We start from the raw sequence: 19,078 nt of genomic DNA on the forward strand, positions 1-19,078 counted from the left end.
TAGCAAACAGCTGACAGGTGATCAATAAGTAAATATTTTTGTATAAATAAATGAAATTGTTTATTTAAGTTAGTCTGTGTCCAATTATTTAAATTAAAACTTTATGTTAGTAAGTTTAATATTAAATACCTGAGATGAGAAGAAGCTGTCAAATGCATAATTAGAATTTATTTACGGAAAACAACAAATATTAGCCCATGTGTCTGCATCTTTCTCCTTTGATCTGCCGTCTCCATTTTTCAAATGTTTACTCCTGAGACAAAAGAGACCTCTAATTCATCATCCTTCTGCACCTCATAGATGTTTCCTGAGGTGCTGGGGTGTGTGTGTTATGCATCATAATGTAGTTTCAGCTACTCAGTGATTCAACTTCTTAGCAAATATGAATAATTTTGCTATTATTTAATTTAAGTAATTAGCCCTAAAAGCCCTTCTCAATAATTCCTTTTGAGGTATTAGAACTTAAGTTTATGGAACTTGGAGACTGAAATTTTTGTGCACTGATAGCTCCACTAATTTACTTTTGCTTGAAGATTCAAGCAAGATTGTCTTAGTTTTGTCAAACTTTTAATGCTCCAATAATTATATATATATATATATATATATATATATATATATATATATATATATATATATGTATAAATCATTTCATTAATTTCACATCTATTACCATTTTATTTTTCCTAATTTTTGATCATGAACCTTGAGACATATTTTCCTAAACTGTTCACTCTTCTCCATTTTTTTGTCCGTTACTTTTAGACCCAAACAGACTCACACAAACACACACACACTTAGAGGTAAATTATAGTTTAGCTCAAGGAGAGATTTTACTGAATGAAATCATACAAAGTTTCAACTAAAGAACATCAGCCAAGCATGTCAGATTAACACAAGCCTGCTTCCACTAGATAGAGCACACTCCTATACATACAAATGAGCACCTGAACACATGCCCATTTTAAATACACACACATACAAACTTTGAAGGGCTAAAACCTTGATTGACGGACACATCAAATGGGAACGGATGACAGAAACGACCAAAGAAAAGGTAGAAGAGGAAACAGAGGAACTGAGGGAGATTTTAAAGAAGAAACTTTAAAGCTGTAATGTCAGAAAAGAAAAAAAAAACCTTTTGCCCTAAATATATATGCTCTGTCCGATGATGAATGACTGATCAGTTTTTAATATAGCTGTATGTGTCTTTTACCAAAATGTTGTGGAACTGTTTTTGGTCATCAAACGCAAGACTCTGGAGAGTTTACAAAAATGAGAAACCATGCTTTTCTTTTTAAATAATTAAAAAGAACAATAAACTGATTGCAGTAAACACACGGGAAAGTGGGGTGTGAGAAACAACTGTTCTCTATGTGGCCTGCTGCCAACCATGTCAGCTGTTTGGCTCTTTCCTGTTGTTTGTTTGTCTAAGGTGGTTTCCTAAAAATCACTGTTGTTGACATTTTGATAGTAACCAAAATATCTGCTAAAGCTCCAAAAATATCATCTTTTCCCAAACAAACTCATGTTTTTGTTACTATTGTTTGTGCCTTGATTTCGTCTCTGCATCTTAATGGAGTCTGAGGAGGTGAGTTCACGGGTGCGGCTCACAGCCAGCCTGCAGCTGCTCTGCAGGGCAGAATAATCTGCAAATCAGTGACAATCATATTCCAGCAGAGAGGGGGAGACCGTTACTTATTCAATTGAAGCCATTTGTTAAGTTCCTGTGTTAGCAGGTTGATAATGCATTATGAATTTTATCTACCTTTTACCAGTGACTTAACTTAATTGAGTATTGATTAGCAATCTTGGGACAAAATTATGTGTAAAAGAAGCTGTTTCACACGTGTAGAAATGCTGTTTCTTAAGTTAAATACTTCTCTTCCTTCTTACCGAGACCAATCCAAAAGCTTCCTCATTTTAGTGGTTTGAAACATAAAATAATCTCACAATAATTGGAAATTCTGGATTTAATTCAAAGCAAATGTTTATAAAGCTCACACAATTATGCAGTGTTCTTTAATATTTACCTTTAGCATTTATACAGTCAATGAGCGGAGGTTGCCTTTTTTTCTCCTTTTTCTTTTCATTTGCCAACGCAGCCTATACTACGGACCGGCTCTGCCCATAGTGATTCAAATGTAACATATTTCTACTTCTAACCCGATTATTCACAAAAGAAATTGTAAGTGTCTCATTGGGCTAGGGCAGTCAATGTGTTTGTAACTTTCTGGTACCTGCCCAGCCTGATCAAAATTTCAAAATAAAAGCAGTGCAACTTCCATTGTAGGTCAAACTTACGTTTTTACATATGTTGTGAGTTCATTTTTTCATGTTGTGACCAATTGTAGTGTGTTGTGTTGTAAATTTAAAATTTTGGGTTGTGACCCTCTGTGTTGTGAGTTGATTCTTTTTTGTGTTTTGAGTTGAATTTTTCGTTTTGTGAGTTAATTTTTTCATGCTGTGGGTTCATTTTTTTTGTGTTGTTATTAATTGTAGCGTGTTGTGTTGCACATTTACAGTGTTGAGTTTTGACCCTTTGTGTTGTAAGTTATTTTTTTCATGTTGTGAGTTGATTTTTTTTCGTGTTGTGAGATAACGTTTTTGTGTTATGGGTTAATTTTTTTGTGTTGCGTCTAATTGTTGTGTGTTGTGTTGCAAATCTGTAGTGTTATGTTATAACTCTCTGTGTTCTGAGTTTTTTTGTGTGTCGTGAGATGATTTTTTTGTGTTGTCAGTTAATTTTTTTGTGTTGAGTTATTTTTTTTCATGTTGGTTTATTTTTTCATGTTTTATATTTGCATGCAAAAAATAAACTCTCCTTAAAGCTAGTTAAAAATAAAACATTCAAAATAAAGAGTTTGCAAAATGACAGAGCTGTAGGAGTTTTATTCTGTCCTGAATTGAATTCAAATAGTCATTTTTACACAACAAAGACAAAACAGAAACTCCTCAAAAAGACTGAAATTAAAAAGAAATATTGGTAAATATATCTGACTGTACTCAGAGCTGCAGCTAAATTTATATGTTCCCTTATCTTTCCCGTCTCAGTGACTCAGCCATCTGGACTTGCCTTTGTCCTGTCCTAGTTTTATACACAGTTAAGTAATCAAAGCTGCAATCACATTAAGTCTTCATGGTTTCAATTGATGCAATATTTATTAAATTTATTATTTTGTCTGTCTTTAATTTTTTATTTGTGTTAGATAGAAGGAAATGCTGAATTTCTTTTGTTTTGTTGTTCATTTCAGGCAGTTGGAGGCAAATCTAAAAAAAGGAACACACGCACTTATAAAAAAGAAAAGCACATACAAGGTAAAGTCAGCACTATCTTTCCTCTCATTGTCATGTTTTCACTCCTCAGGAGCGCTCTCTCACTGCACCCTTGTTGCTCCCAAGAAGCCTCAGAAGTGTGAGCTGCGATTGAACAAGTAAAGCACTGTTGTTATCAAGTGTACACACCATGGCAGCTGAGTGGAAAACTGCATGCAGCACACATTCAGAATTCACCTCTGTTGAAAAACCTGACAAATAGTCCACTAACACATTAAACTGAAGGCGTTCGTACATTTGTAAGTCACATATAGTTATTTATTTACCTTCTTACATATGCAATTTGTGAGCCAAAAAGGTTACTCTCTGATTTTTACTTTAAATTTCTCACATGTTAATGATGGGGATAATAGTGAAAAAATTAAGATGAACTAACCGTCCTTTCGCTAAAGGAGTTTGAAGAATTTCAAGCTCAGATGTATATTTACCTATTAAGTTTAGTCTGCAAGAAAAAAATAGCTAAAAGGAAGAAGAAAAAAGAACACCTTTGGCCCTACTGGCTGCCGTGGCGGGTCTCTTTTGGATAAACGTCTCAGCTTTGCTGACTGGTTGTAAATAGATTTGTTGCACAGGCAGGCAGAAAAGAACCGAGCGACTGCTGGCAATCTGTTGGTTTGGTTTTCTCTTGTATAGATGCAAACACATGAAATGTACAGAGAGAGAAAGAAAAAAAAATCAACTGAATTCAATTCTCAAAGTAAAAGCTGTCACTTCTTTACAATCTAAACAGCAGGATTTGACCAGCGAATTGTGTTTGTGAGGCTGCTGTGGTCACTGATTGTGTTGCACTTCAGTCGAGGAGGGAATGTGACCGTCGATGCGCTCGTTGCCTCTCAGAGCGTGACAGTAGGACTGGTTTGTGCTATTTTTTTCGTGTGACTCATTGGTGGAGAGATGAAGCGACATTTGGCTTGGCAGAAAGTGACCTGTATCTTCAATAGAGAGCAACACAACTGGTGACCACACACAGACACTGTGCTTGCATCTTGTGTCACCGCGCCTCGTGTCAATGTGAACCCATGACTGGATGGCTCACAAAACAGTCGCAGCAGAGAGATACAGAAGCAGAAAGAGAGAGGCCGTGTCGTTTAATGATGGGATGTCTTCTTCAGTCCACAAGCCATCGGCTGCTAGGCTTAAATGTAAAGGTTGAGTTCCTCGCCCATTTAGAACCGTTCACAGATAGACAGCACAGTCAGCTTTTGACAGGGACTTTCATAACACACATTCTTTAAAAATGTATATATTTTTTCTTTTGTAAGTATAATAACTTTTTCTTCAGGTCAATTAAATGGCCTATTAGCTTTTGTCCAAGATGTAGTTAAAACACTAACGCTAACTGATGGGAGAAAAAACTTTTTTTTTTTTTTTTTATTGCCCAAAAACTCCTTGATTTATTATTTGCATAACCACTGGTTATACTTTTTTTTAACAACTGTCACCCTGCCCAACAATAAGTAACACATCATAAAATATTACTCAAAGAGAAAAGGTTAAAATGACATTTTTAAAATGCACTCATATTTACAGAATTTTAAGTAATTTACACGAATTCTAAGTATCCATGTGCTGCCTATTTAATCTAGAATTTTTGTTTTTTATACAACATTTTCTATTTGTTAATCTTTGGATTGCTAATTATATAAAAATACAACGTGTGACTTCATTTAAAACATGTTAAAGATTGAATTTATTTTAGTTTTCTTTGCTTGCAAATGATTCACAAGAAATATTGCATAAAAAAGTGAATATCATTTCAGCCCAAACATCATACCAGTGATCCCAGTAAGTTGTATTTTTCCATAGAAAAAATAGTGATATTTATAATTATAGAAACATTTGACAACTTTTCATTAATTATTTCTGTATGGCTAATATTTCATTTGGGGACATGGCAGTTTCAATTATGCTTTTCAACACCAAACACAATATACTTTTCACAGATGCAAGAAATTTTGAAACTCGAGTTACATTTTTTTTTTTTACATAAAATTATGTTTTGTCCTTGTTTGCTTGTCCTTTTATAAGAGCATAGGACAGCCAATAAAGCGGATTCTGATTTTGATCTTCATTTCTGATTGATGCTGTTAACGGAAGACCTTTTTTTTCTAATCTTCACCGCATTTACTGTTTGGTTTTTGCTTTTGATCGTAGATCCCAATCATTTAATTTGTGGATCTGCTCATCGTTGAAATGCATCGAGACGCTGCTGCTGCAGCATTTTCTTTTAGCTCAAATTAGTAACCATGTCTTCTCACTCGCCAGCCTCTCACTTCTAGTCCTCCGTCTTCTGGGAGCACTGAACAGGTGACACACTCGGAAGACTCAACAGTGATATTTGCATATTATATGAGGAGCACACGTGGCGAACTCTGCTGCCTTCCTCTCCCTGCGCCTGTTCTCTCGCTCCTTGCTCAGAGGAGCAGCAGAGATGAGCTTTTGTGCACATCTTAGCAGAAAAGAAAAGAAACAGCTCACGACTCGGTTGTCTTTGTTCATGAAAGGAAAAGAAAAAAGTTCAAAAGATCAAATGTATTTGCAAACATCACATCTCTGCTGCTAAACAAAAATTAATCTCTGAAAGATTTTCAATTGTTCTATAGGTCGTTTAGAGTTTTAAAAGGTGTTTTTCCTTTCAATGACTGAACTATTGTCATAGACTTTAACAGATTGAGTCCCCAGTTTGCATGATCACAAACTCACAAAGCAGTGGATAAAACAAAAGACTAAAAGCTGAAGGAGGGACTACAAGACTCATTTACAGTCATATTTAGAAACCTAAAAGATTGACATTAACATATAATCAAATAAAATGAGCCCGTGGCTCCATTGTCACATTAGATGTCCTCCAGCTGAAAATACTATTATCTGGATTCTTCGACTCTTGAAAAAGGGCATACTGTCTGTGATCTTTACCAATGTCACAAACCAGAATATATTGGCTAATTTTGCAGAGAAGTCTATAAAACTATTATACACTATTAAATCCACTGAATAGGTGACACTAACAGTGATATTTCGAGGGAGCAGCCTCACACGCCGGGAGGTAAAATGTTCCAAGACAATATTCTACGATGCATCAAGTGTCCACAAAAATGATTAAATCCCAAAAGATTAAAGCTCATGGTTAGTAATAACCTGGGCACGGGGTTGTTTAAGCCGGGTGGAAGATTATGCATAAAAAAAATTACTATTAAAACACAGTAATATGATTTTATATTATGGCAACAACAGGATGTAAATTATTTAATCTACTTCCAGTGAAAGCTCCGTAAAATATACATTTTCTGCTTCATGAGATTGCACTTCACTGCATAAAGCTTTTACAACTTGCACGCTTAGTAGTTTGACTATGCCTATCTTTTAGGCTTAAAGGCAAAAAAATGTATGAATTTACTAAGCCCAGATTTATTTAGCACAATATAAACAGATTCCTGAGGATTTCCTTTTGTTTTACATATTTTAAAGAGTTCAACATATTTTTTATCTCCTTTTTGTGCACTACAGACATAGAAAGGGTTTCGACAATAGGATTTATGAGTTATACAACTGTAACATTTAAGAAAAGAACAAGAGTGTGAAACTTCCCTACAACAATTGTGCTGATGTTAACAAAAATCCAAACCTTTGAAGTCAAGCCCACTCTGCCCAACCAGACAAATGGATTAAGCTGTAGATGAATTCGTCTTTTAAAGGGTGAGGCATTATAATAGTTTGGTCAAAAATTATTACTCCGATTTAATGTTGGCTAGTTAGATTTCCAAAATCCTGGCCAAGATGCCCCACAAATGGTAAATAAACTTAGCTTTTTCCTGTTTTTCACTGCTGATATTACACTATATGTGCTCCATTGAGATAATCCTATGTGAAAGAAGTGTCTTTTATTTTGAAAGGAACATAAATATCAATCACTATCTTATTTTCCGAGGGGTAAAGTCAGACTTTGTGGCTCCTGCTGGGTTGTTGTAAGTGAGAAATGGACCCGAATGGCTCTTGAAGTGTTGAAGGTTGCAGACTCCAGCTCCAGTATAACCTTTCTTGCATGGTAAGGAAACAATGATCTTGAAATTTGTTCTAGAAATCTATCACTATGTCTGTGGTACAGCTGCAACAAGAAGGTGGTTAGTTAAATCAAAGGTGAGAAAGACAGAGCATCAGTCTCACTGTGTCAGTGTGTGGAACCAAAGAGGCAGCGGTCACAATGTTACCAAAACACATAAGTGCTCCCAAATTATTGAAGTATTCCTGCTATGGATGGAAGATATTCAATTGTGTTATGATCCCTGTGTTCGGGTGAGTAGGCTTTACATATGGCTTGAATAGTCTGTAATATAAATAGCAAATATAAAGGTAAGTAAATATAGAAACAACCTGAAAACACCTCCTGCTTTTGTAGCAATGTCTCATTTGCATAATGCATTCCCTCACAACAAATCGCCAGGCTGTCATGGAGCGAGAGGTTGGCTGCGCCCTGAACAGGTTGCCAGTCCATCACAGGACCAACACAGGGACAAACAAGTAAGCAGTCAATCATATCTATGGCCCATTTAACACTTTAGCACTCGCATTCTGGACTCATCTGAAGAATTACTGTTTATGTTTGAGTCATTCATTCTGATTTACCTTGCTTTGTTATCCTTTAATCCCTGCCAGCTGTTGCTCGTGTGCTATGCCTGCAAATGTTTTATATTAAACATCTTCCATTAGGGGAAAAAAAATGGATTTCTGTCCATGGAAACACTTCAGGGGTTTTAATGTCAAACAATTACAGCCAGGGCTATAATTTTATAAGAGGCGTCTTGAATAATTTGTTATTACAGAAAGACATGACAAATGCAAGTCCTCTTTGAAATCATTTTCCTCCTTTAGCCATGAAAAATATGACAATAGTAGGCCTACCATTGTTAATGGTGTAAAATAATTTTCTTTTTTTCTTTGGAATCAAATAATAATGCATGCATCGAAACATATTGGTGGTTAAATACATCTGCAAATTAGTTATTAACATTAAAATATAAATAACTAGATATATAGAATTACCTGTGAAAATGCTAGTGTGAATACTGTAAACTGAATGTGAATGTTAGCTGAAAGCTAGCAAAAAAAAAAAAAAATAATAATTCTGAAGCCGGAAGGTCATTAAAATATTTGCTAAATTTCAGATTTACCCAAAAAACTGGGAAAATGTCTAATTTTGACAAAACAGCAAGTAGATGGATAAAATATTAGCTAAACTCCAAATTAGCCTAAGAAAAACTGGGAAAATATATAAATTAGCCAGGATAGCTACCATATGGCTAAAATATAACTCTAAATTAGCCTAAAAAAACTGGAAAAAATATCTAATTTTGCCAATATTTTAGCAAAATGCTAAAATATGAGATAGACTTCAGATTTGCCTAAAAAACTGAAAAAAAAAATCTCTAAATTAGCCTAAAACAGCTAGCATGCTGCTAAAATAAAAGCTAAACTCCAAAAAACCCGTAAACACCCAAGTAGTTGCTGAAGCTTTTGAAGTTGGAGTGGTGTCTCTAGCTGAAACATGCCGAAGTTCATATGTTTTAAAGTGCACAAAGTTTTTGAAGGATTTAGGTAACTTCTCATTTATTTCCTATGGGGAACATTTTGCTCAATATTTCGAAAACTATAAAGTTTATGAATACCAAAAGTAAAGCAGAAATGTCATGAACGAGCTGAACGTTTTGATACAGAGATTACTGAAAATTGTTGAAAGTATGATTGAGTTTTTACCAAAAACCTGGGAGAAGGTGCAAGAGAATCCCTGTGGGAATGCTGTAGAGCATTATCCTAAAGTACAATAAATTCCATACTTTTTTTCATAAAGGAGTGAACATGGGGCACGTGTTCCTTCAACATACAAATAAACACTTCATTTTTTACTCACATTTGCACTATATGGTTCATAATACAGCATTTATTGAAGTAATAGCTCTTAGACCACCATAACCTAAACAGGTGTGTACTAAAGAAAAAACAGTTTTTTTTTTTTCATTCAAGGGTGGTTTGTGAAAAGAAGAGGAAAGAGAGCAAAAGAAAAGGGAGACGGAGATCAACAAAGAGGCAGAGCCACTTTACAGAAGACACGGTGGGAGGATGACGAGGTGCTTTCGTAAGATAAAAGAAAGGTAAAAGAGCTAATGGCTGCGGGCAAATAAAGGTGGACATTCTCTCTCCTTCTTTTCAATTATACAGAAGCATACACCTTCATGAGTAGCAAATGAAAAAAAGGACCTTCTCATATGCAGCAAAAGTTCTTCTCACAATGTAACATTTGTTAACAGTCATAAAGATATTCCTGAAAGAATCCTCCTCACAGACATGCATGCCTTCCTAATAAATGGTTTTCTTGAAGTTAAGAGAACTGGTGTTATTTTGTTTTTCAGTTACTCTTTTTCTTTTTGTTGGTTGACACAATTTTTTTTAGCATATTGATGATGTCAAATACATCTAAACTTCCTTAAGTGCCATGAACTATGTACAGGGGGAAAAATAAACAAGTTTGTAAGAATTTTGTTGTGAGGTATCTACAAAAGAACTGATTAAAATGTAATGTCCAAAGGGAATATTTTAAGTATCATGACATCAATTAACTATTTGCAACTGAGAAGACAAGGAGGTGCTGAAGAAAGTCAGTGAAAGCCTTGATTAAAGCATATAAAAACTTTGATTAGGCTGTGATAAGGAAAAAATGCAAAGCATTGCAGTTTTAAATGATTTCCAATGATTTCCAAGAATTTAGCAACACAACTATGTTGTTAATACACTAACACGGCTAATATGTAGCATTTTACAAACAAGTTCTAGTATAGACCCTTTTCCTGGTAACGCCAAACAAAATGGCCGTATCTGCACTTCTGTGTAGTCTAAAGTTGTTCACAGTTGATGTTCACAAAATCACTGATAATAGAGCAAAAATAAGACAATTTCAGTTCATCTTACATTTACATAAAATTGTGTTGAACCGCGTTCAGTTATCAGCTTTGCTGGTCTAGACACGTAAACCGGAAGTCACTTTACACAGTAACTGAGATTTGTCAGACACTGTGAAAAGGGTCTTTTACTGTGAACTCAGTTAATAAAGTTTGAATTACTTTTCTGACTCTTGTCCTGCTTAATATGCCTTATATTTCAGCTTTATATATGACATAATTAGACCAATCACTGACGATGTGCCTTATAATCTAGTGTGCTCCCATGCAAAAATCTTGTTAACATTTTCCTTTTTGTGAAAAATAACATCTTTTTTTCAAAAATGTTAAAGCGTTTCAAGGTGAACACACACATTTTGTACTATTGGTGTTTTTTTTTTTAATTAAATAATTCATGTAACTTTGCAGTGTTATGAACTGTTTGGACAAGTATTTTCGATTACTGATAAAAAGTCACAGCAAAAAGAGAACATTTTTCTAGTATTTCACTAACACTTTGTTTTGTTTCTGTCTTTTTCTATATCCTCCTTGCTTGTTTCCACTTTTCTGTTAAAAGGTTAACAAGTTGTGGCATTCCGTTAATATTGGACGGCATGATGTCTTCGGTCTGTACACATGTGTCTACAGCTTGTATGCAGTGTCTGTCTCTGAGTGAGCATGGCAGTTAGTTCACCCCAGGGAGTGGCATGTGTGTGTGTGTTGGGGGGGTTCTATTTTCAGCACTTTTTGGAGCGAATACATCTGGGGAAAAGGTACAAGTTCAACCAAGCAAGTATGATTCGCAGACCCAGCTTTATCCTTTTCGTTTTCCTTCTTTCCCTTTCCTTACTATCGTAGTTTATTGCTCATTTTACAACCTCTTTCAATTACTTTCGAAGCTTCAAGGCCATATTCTTTTTTTACTGAAGTTTTTACTAAAACCCGTAAAAAAGTATTTTTAAACAAATTCACAAAAGCAACGCTACCTGCAAAACACATCTGCATAATCTACCAAACATTCATTATCTTTTTGGCATTCAGGTGACACTTTCCATAGCAAACCTTGTTCTCGTCTCCCTCTGTTCTTTGGATGCGTTTATTATTCCAGAGACTACACTTTTCTTTTGCGACTATTCTGTTGTCTTTTTCTTCTCCAAATTTGTCAAAGGCTGTTGAAGCTCAGTGAGATACTATTTAAAGTAATGACCAAAATCTGTCACTTCCTAAATACAAATATACACAAATTGTGCCAAAGATGCTGTTTTGCTTTCTAAGAGGAAACTTAGTTGAGTTTCAAAAAGTAAAGAAAAGGCAAAGTACTAACTAATCAGATTCCTTTTTATGATTTTTTCTTTCAGTCTAAGACTCAGGAAGTAATTTTAAAGATCAAAAGCTTCTCAGATTTTAGAAGATAAAACAAAATTTCTTGTGCCGCAAAAAAAAACAAAAACCCAAAAGGTTTGAATATTCAGGCTCCGCCTCCCCATGCTAGATTACTACCATAGCAATTTGCTGAATTGTTGAGTAGAGTTATCAAAAGGAAGCAGATAAAAGGTGTCTGACTGATTAAAATATCTTATTTACTCCAATTCATGCTGAGAAGTTGATTAAACGATGAAAAGACTTCTCATATGAAGTAATGGATTAGAGGCTATGACTCTGCGCTCCAACGGCATGATCAGATGACAGAGGTATCACTAAACCCTTCTCATTTAGACCACCATGGCTATAGACACACAAACACACGCACCCCAACACACACAGCAGGAAAGTTGACATTGCCACTTCAATCGATGTAGCCGACTACTGCTGGCGTCAGTACCAACCGAGTTACATGACACACTCCTACAGTGAAGAGCTTCCCATGGTGCTGCAGTCAATACGGGTTAATGGTGTAACGGACTGCTTTTCTCTTTCTTCCCTGACCATCTCACGCTCTGTTGATCTCTTCACCTTGCTGGTGTACTCACATACTCATACATGCAGCAGGACTCAACCATGCAAGTTGATAAAATCCTTTAAAAGTCCTTCCTCCCTTTAATGATTTGCTGTGTTTGCTCGAAGAAGCTTCCCTGCTGGATCCACTTGCTTTGAATAAACTTGCCAACCTATTATTCTCAATGAAGGGCACAGAAATACTTTTAGGAGCAGGTCGATATAGAAGCAAAAATAGCATCAGCACCAGCATGAGAAAAATGCAGTAAATGTCAGTGGTAATCATAATCACTGGTATATAACACTTTTGGAAAAAAGGGGGAAATTACTTTTTATGAGTGCAATGAATTATTTGTCTTAGTTGAGTTTTGAGTCCTCTAGAAGGGATGTGATGCAGACATGCATTGAAGCTTCTCTTTATGCTTTCACATCTTAAAGCAATTTTTACAAACATGCTTTCACCAAACCCATTTATTTCTGCATCTTTCTTTTTTCTCCTTCAACCATACTTCTAGTACATTTCCGCCTCAGTTTGTATTTTATGTTATTTTCCTTTGAAAATAGAGTCCCATCTTTAAGCTCCTTAAGAGTTTTCAGGTCAGCTCAGATCTACATTGATTTTACTGAAATTATTAGCTCAAAACATGTTTCGATCTAATCAAAGAAGATGTTATACCTAATAAATTTAGCACTAAAATGTTAATTTCAAAAGGTGATTAAATTATATTGTCATTTGCTGATCAGAATAGAACTAGCTCGTCCAAAATAAAACAATACAATTATTTAAGAATTCTCAGACTACTGAAATTCTAATAAAGTAAACATTTTACAATAAACATCATAAAATTATGTTAAAGTATGTATCATGAGTTAACTAATTCCTGTTGCTATTTTTTAAGTTAATTCAATTCTGACTAAAGATAATTTAAGTCAGCAGGCAATTTACTCATGCTAAATTGATTGTTTTGTTTTAGTAAATATGGTTCCATGAACAAATTTTGTCTGAGGAAGAAGCTAAAGTCTTGTGCTTTTCAGTTGCAAGCTTTTTCTTTTTTTTTCTGCTGGTATATTTGTTGTATTTTCACAGCAGGAAACCCAATCAATCAGCAAACTAAATGTTTTTAACCTAATAACGACACCAGTAACAATTGACTCTTAGCACAGTCAAAGCACACAATAGTAAATTAAAATCAACAAGGCTTTTTTTTTAATCACAGCAATTCCCATCAACACTTTTTCTTCTTATAATTTTTAACATTCTTTAAATTTGTACTAAATTTTGCAGATTAATTAATTACAGAGATTCTTCAAAAAAGTTATCTCATCAACAAAACATTGATCATGAGTAAAATGGCTTCCCTTCTGCTCCAAATGTAAACAATCTCAATGCTGCGGGTGCAAAAGCACAAGTAAATCATGGTAACTGCAAATTAGTGCAGATAGTAAAATCTCCATTGAATAGATTTATTCTATTTACTGCATTTAATTATGATAGATATTAGCAAAACGCTTCCAAACGTAAGCACTTATTTGCCAATACAGTGATACTTAACATAACACATTTGGACTTTGTGAATCTTTTATACTCCATCAATAACTTACTTTTTTCCCACTTTTCATTGTTTTAATTTTCTCCCTTTGCTATATTTTCCTGAACACTCCCAACATGACATGAGCTGGTTGCTGGTTGAACAGTTTGCCAGTAGAGACAGCCAAATGACAATCAAAATTTTAACTGGAATTCAAATTAAACATTACCAAAAAATAAAAGCATTTGTGTTTGGTTCAATATTTCTTTGGTGTTACAATGTTCTTTGGCAATAAATCATAGAGTTTTGGAAAGCCTGTTCATTTATTTTTCCAGTGTTTCCACAGTAGAGCTAAGTGTATGGGTTACACCCATGAAAAATCTGCCAGCTCTTTACTACTAGTACCAAACAGCTTATATTGCTGTTGCTTTGACTCTTGATTTGAGGCTCCTGGCATCCGCTGTGAGCGTAAGCGCTGCAACAGTGGCCAGTATAGGCGTCTAATTTAAGAGTTGGCAGGCCGCGTTAAATTTACAGTGGGGTAAAGTAGTATTTGTCAGCTACCAATTCTGCAAGTTGTTCCACTTAAAAGACTTGAGAGCACTGTAATGTTCATCAAAGGTACACTTAAACTAAAAAAAGGAATATTGGAAACCCCACGGTATGATTTATTTTATTTGTAAAATGTGTCAGGGATAAGTCGCTCCAACAAACAGAGGAAGTACTCGCTGGTTTTAAGAAGGCCGAAGTGCCAGACACTTCCATTGAGAAATAGACATTTATTTTTCAGTTATTGTTTTTGTCAGATTAACACATTTTTTTCGAATCCTATTTAGTAATATATTTTTTTTTCTTTTGAGAAAGTTATTCAAGTTATAAACCGACCAATCAAATGTCTGAGTAAAAGCATGTGGTGCCTCAAACATTTGGTTGACAGATTCTCCTGAGCTCGCCTCTCAGTGGGAGGAGTTTGGACTTTGAACAAGTCGGAACAAGCTCACTCAGGATTGGTGACATTAGCTCCTCTAAAACTGTGACTCAGACTGACTCAGACCAATCATTGTCGACAGGTTGTCATATGGCGGTAGACGTATCAGGAAGTGACGGAGAAGGCTCTGGCCTGATTTCGCTAGGACTAGTTTTAAGGCATTTCCTATGACCTGTCAATGCCCTTTCCTCACACTATAAGTATTTAGGCACAGTGGTTGGGCTCAGCTTATTAAGGTATAGGCTTGCAGTGCGATTTGAGCTACGGCTCTCTGCCCAGACTGCACACGGCTAACCTTTGGTCTATAGGGCTGACAGGAGTCAGACTGTTGACTTTGGTGAGGCTGTTTTAATCCTCACCAATCAGTTATTTCTTAAAGACCATTTCTAGAATTTGGTAGTGGAGGTCATGGAATTAGCAGCCGTGACCTTCAGTCCATTAAACACTTTTCTGATCAGCTTGGGCCTCTCCTTTATGCTAGAGGGACCAACACAACTACACTGTGAGACCAGATAGAAGAGCTTGGCTGTTGTAGTAGTGTGTGATTCTTCTATCTAGAATCAAGCATTTTTATCACCATTGTAAATCCAACATGATTTTACCTTCAAGCTTCCTGCATGCAATATAAAGCAACAACATACAAAGACAAAAAACAATGATGTGCTACTTTATTTGATTAGATTTAGCAAATTTTTCATGGACACAGACTGCATGTTTAGCTCTGCTTTTCATCCTACAAGGACATTTTCCTTACAAATGTCTCAGTATTTAAAAAAGGGTATAATAGATGAACTGTTCATTGGCAAGAGATTCAATGCCAAAATATTTAGCTACACTAAAGACATTGACAAAACTGAAGTCTTTCTGCTATATGTTTTATAAAAAGATATATGTGACTTCCTTATTGATGTGTCCATCTTCTAAACATAATATGATTGGTAAAAGAAGACATTATTTTTGAAATAATTTGCCCTGGTTGTATACTGCTGTTGATCATAATTATGCTAGATATGCAATCAGATTTCAATTGCTGTTCTGTAATAAGTTTTTTTGCCCCCTAAAAACTATAATATTTATTAATATTATGACACAATTCCTTTCTTCTGTAGTGCAATTTTCTGCAATGCTTATCTGCTGCCCTCTGAGATTTCGAAAGCAAAAAAGGGGAAAAAAAAGCACCACTAAAGAAAACTGCTAAAGGCATTTTAAAAAATATATGACAGAATCTTTTTTATGCGGTAAATCATGTGTAAGAACACAAAATCCCCATGCAGGCTCCTGGGTTTTTTGTTTTTTGGTACTTTTCAAATAGTTGGTGGCTTTGGGGTTCCTTCTGTAGTCTGTGTAAAACCTTGCATCAAGTCAGCAGGCTGTAGCAGCTACAAGAGGTGATCCCAATAAATGTTACGCTATTAGACACATCAGAGAGGGAAAGAGAGAGGGACAGTGACGCATTAGAAATAACTGAGCCAAAGTGAGCTAACAGGGTTATGAGAGAATATGTGATTATAGAGAAATCGTATATTTAACATAAGCAGGTAATGAGACGGTCCCTGTGAGTGTTTGACTTTTAGTTTATTTATGGAATAACACTAAAGTAGAAGCATGTGAATGCAGTACGCTGTTTTATGTCATACATCATATTGCCAATACAAAATGAAAAAAAACTGACAAAAAAATGTTAAAAAATAAGTCTGTGGAATATGAATAATAAATAAGAAGTTAAGATTACTCCTTACAAAAATGTATAAATATTTTGTTGTATATTCCTGCTAGTGCTAGACACAAAACAGTGAAGTTAAATCTCTGCTTCATGCGAGATGAGCTGCATTTATAACCTCCTTTCCAACTGTCGTGCAAACAAGGAAGCAACGCTGCAGGTTTTGTTTGATGGGCATAAGCACTTAAGAAACACTTACGGGGTCTGATGGTAGCCAGTCTTACCGTTTACTGACAATTATGGGCTTATTTGAGGGAAACCAACTTTAAGCAAAATTTGAAATATGGAAAATATTTGGTGTTTATGTGCCATCGAAAATTAATTGAACATCAGTAAGCACAACCTAAGTGAAGTATGAGTGCTGCTGCTGTGACATCATCAATGTGCGACCTTGTAGTTCTTTACAGAACCACCTCAACACAAGCCTAGAATTCCACCGCTATTATCTATAATGTTAGGGGTAAAGAATGACGAGTGTTTGTTATAAATCAATGTGATACGTGGAAGGATGATCTCATGGAATGGTAAACTATGGAATGATGTTTGTCATCATGTATTATGGTCTTAACAAGAAGTTTGTGGTCATTTATTTTATTGCCAAGGGAGGGGTTTCCTATTGTTTTTTATGTGTAAAATTTGAGTACTCTGGAGATGATGTTTTGCTCTTGTGCTTTTTTTTAAATGGTGGAGATTTAAAAAAAATACCCCTTATTGGTGTAAAAGTAAAGTTTGGAGGTTTGTTATATTAGGTAAACTTCATGAAGCCATTTTTTCTTTTTGTAAAAAAAAAACAATGGCATGAATTTAAATGAAACTATCTAAAAATCAGGATTTTTACGGAAAATAGTAAAATAAAAAAAATAATTATGATTAAAAAAAGATTAATTAATGAAAGGTCGCTATTAATCTCACAAAAAAATAATCGCATTGCAGCACTAAAATTTTTTTTTTTTTTTTGGTGACATTACATCTACCTACCTCCCACTACTTTGCTCCACTGAGATGATCCTGTGTGATACAGGGTGTCTTATTTTAAAAGAAAGCCATGTACCTCTCTCAACAGTTTTAAACTATTTAAGAAACTTGAAAAAAATATATTTTGTTTTTTAAGTTTTTGTTTCATTTATGCCATAAAACAGTTCATTTATATTTATTATAAGAGTAATAGTATCATAAATACAAATCAGTGTCTCGTTTTTCTAACAGGTGGAGTAAGACTGTGGTTTCTACTGAGTTGTGGTCAGAGAAATTAACCAGAATGACTCCTAGTTTTGAAGATTTCAGACTCCTGAGTTAGGAGGTGAAGGAGGCAGATTCTCTGCATAAGAACGCAAACTTGTGTGACAGAAATGAGAGGAAGATCTATACAACGTTTCATCTCAGTAGTGAAAAAAAAATATGAGCAATGCAACTGCTGTTTCATAAAGACTTGAACAAAATGCAGACTTGTAGAAACAAATACTCATGAAGGAATCCCAAATAAAAAGGTAGATTCCTGGAAGGCAAGATTTTAGATGTTCCCTTGCAAACACCTCAGGATCCCAAAATCAAATGGTGGTTATGAAAAAGGTTGAAAAAAGTCTATCTAGGCCTGATGAATGAGGCAGGTCTTATAGAACCAGCTGGATGGAAAAAAAAAATCAAAGTGTAACACTCTGTACCTTCATGTATTTAGATTCCTTACTGGGATTATAAAATGAACATGGGAGGAAATAGGCCAGTGGCATAAAAGCAACACTGAATGGAAAGTTCCAGACTAAGTCCAATACCTAGAGACTGTGTAGTAACTTTAAGGGAATAGGGGAGTAGACTAGTAAGCATTATAGCATCATACTGAATGTAACAACAAAAATCCTGGGGTACATCAGGAAGATTGCCCTTAAGCACTAAACTCCTAAGCAAATGCCTGGGGCAACAATGAAGCTTTCAGCATCCCTGCACAGCATGCAGCACCAACAAGCTGAATGAGTGACAAATACTGAGAAGTCCTAGCAGAGGCTTGAAAGAGAGAAGATATTGCATTATTTTGGAATGTCATAAGTGGCTAGAATTGTCCACTGGGACTTCTGTGCTGAGCATGAGTTTATTTCTTTAGGGCAACCAGACAATAAGGTTTAAAAACAGAGAACGAAAGTGCTGAGAGATGAACCAATTCTAGATGAGAGAGAGCAACATCTGGGGCAAGGAACAAGCCCAAACAGACCCAAGGAGCGTACACAAAAACACAACACGCACAAACAAGCCCATGTGCAGTACTCGCAGTTACACACAAACAGATGGTAAAATTGCGTCTACTTGCTACTACTCTCCACCTTCTTCAAGGCTCAAAGCGCTTTACAAATCACAGTCACAAACACATACATGGATTCTAACAAAGTGCTAACCAGGCCACTGGGATCAAATTGAGCTTTCTTAGTCTTTTGAAAAAACACAGTGGCACACAGTCATGAACATGTAATTCTGAGGACAGAGATTGATCCTTCCACTTCGATCGCTCAACAACTACACTTGTGTTGTATTGTACTTGTGCACACGTCCCCACTGTTACAAAAGTGCCTATAAATGTTGGTACATATAGTTTGCTTTTACTTTACTGTGATTTTCAGTTCATCTTCAATCTTTTTCAATTGGGTTTAAATCTGGA

The 19,078-nt window shown here is 35.3% G+C and overlaps 1 protein-coding gene across 1 annotated transcript in view; it reads right to left on the minus strand.

Moving 5' to 3' along the window:
* Positions 1 to 19,078, minus strand: part of LOC112160491 (CUB and sushi domain-containing protein 1) — a gene marked incomplete in the record, with an annotated part of 398,036 nt that overhangs the window by 216,791 nt on the left and 162,167 nt on the right.

The sequence above is a fragment of the Oryzias melastigma genome, linkage group LG3, assembly GCF_002922805.2.
Source record: "Oryzias melastigma strain HK-1 linkage group LG3, ASM292280v2, whole genome shotgun sequence".
Classification (NCBI taxonomy): Eukaryota; Metazoa; Chordata; class Actinopteri; order Beloniformes; family Adrianichthyidae; genus Oryzias; species Oryzias melastigma.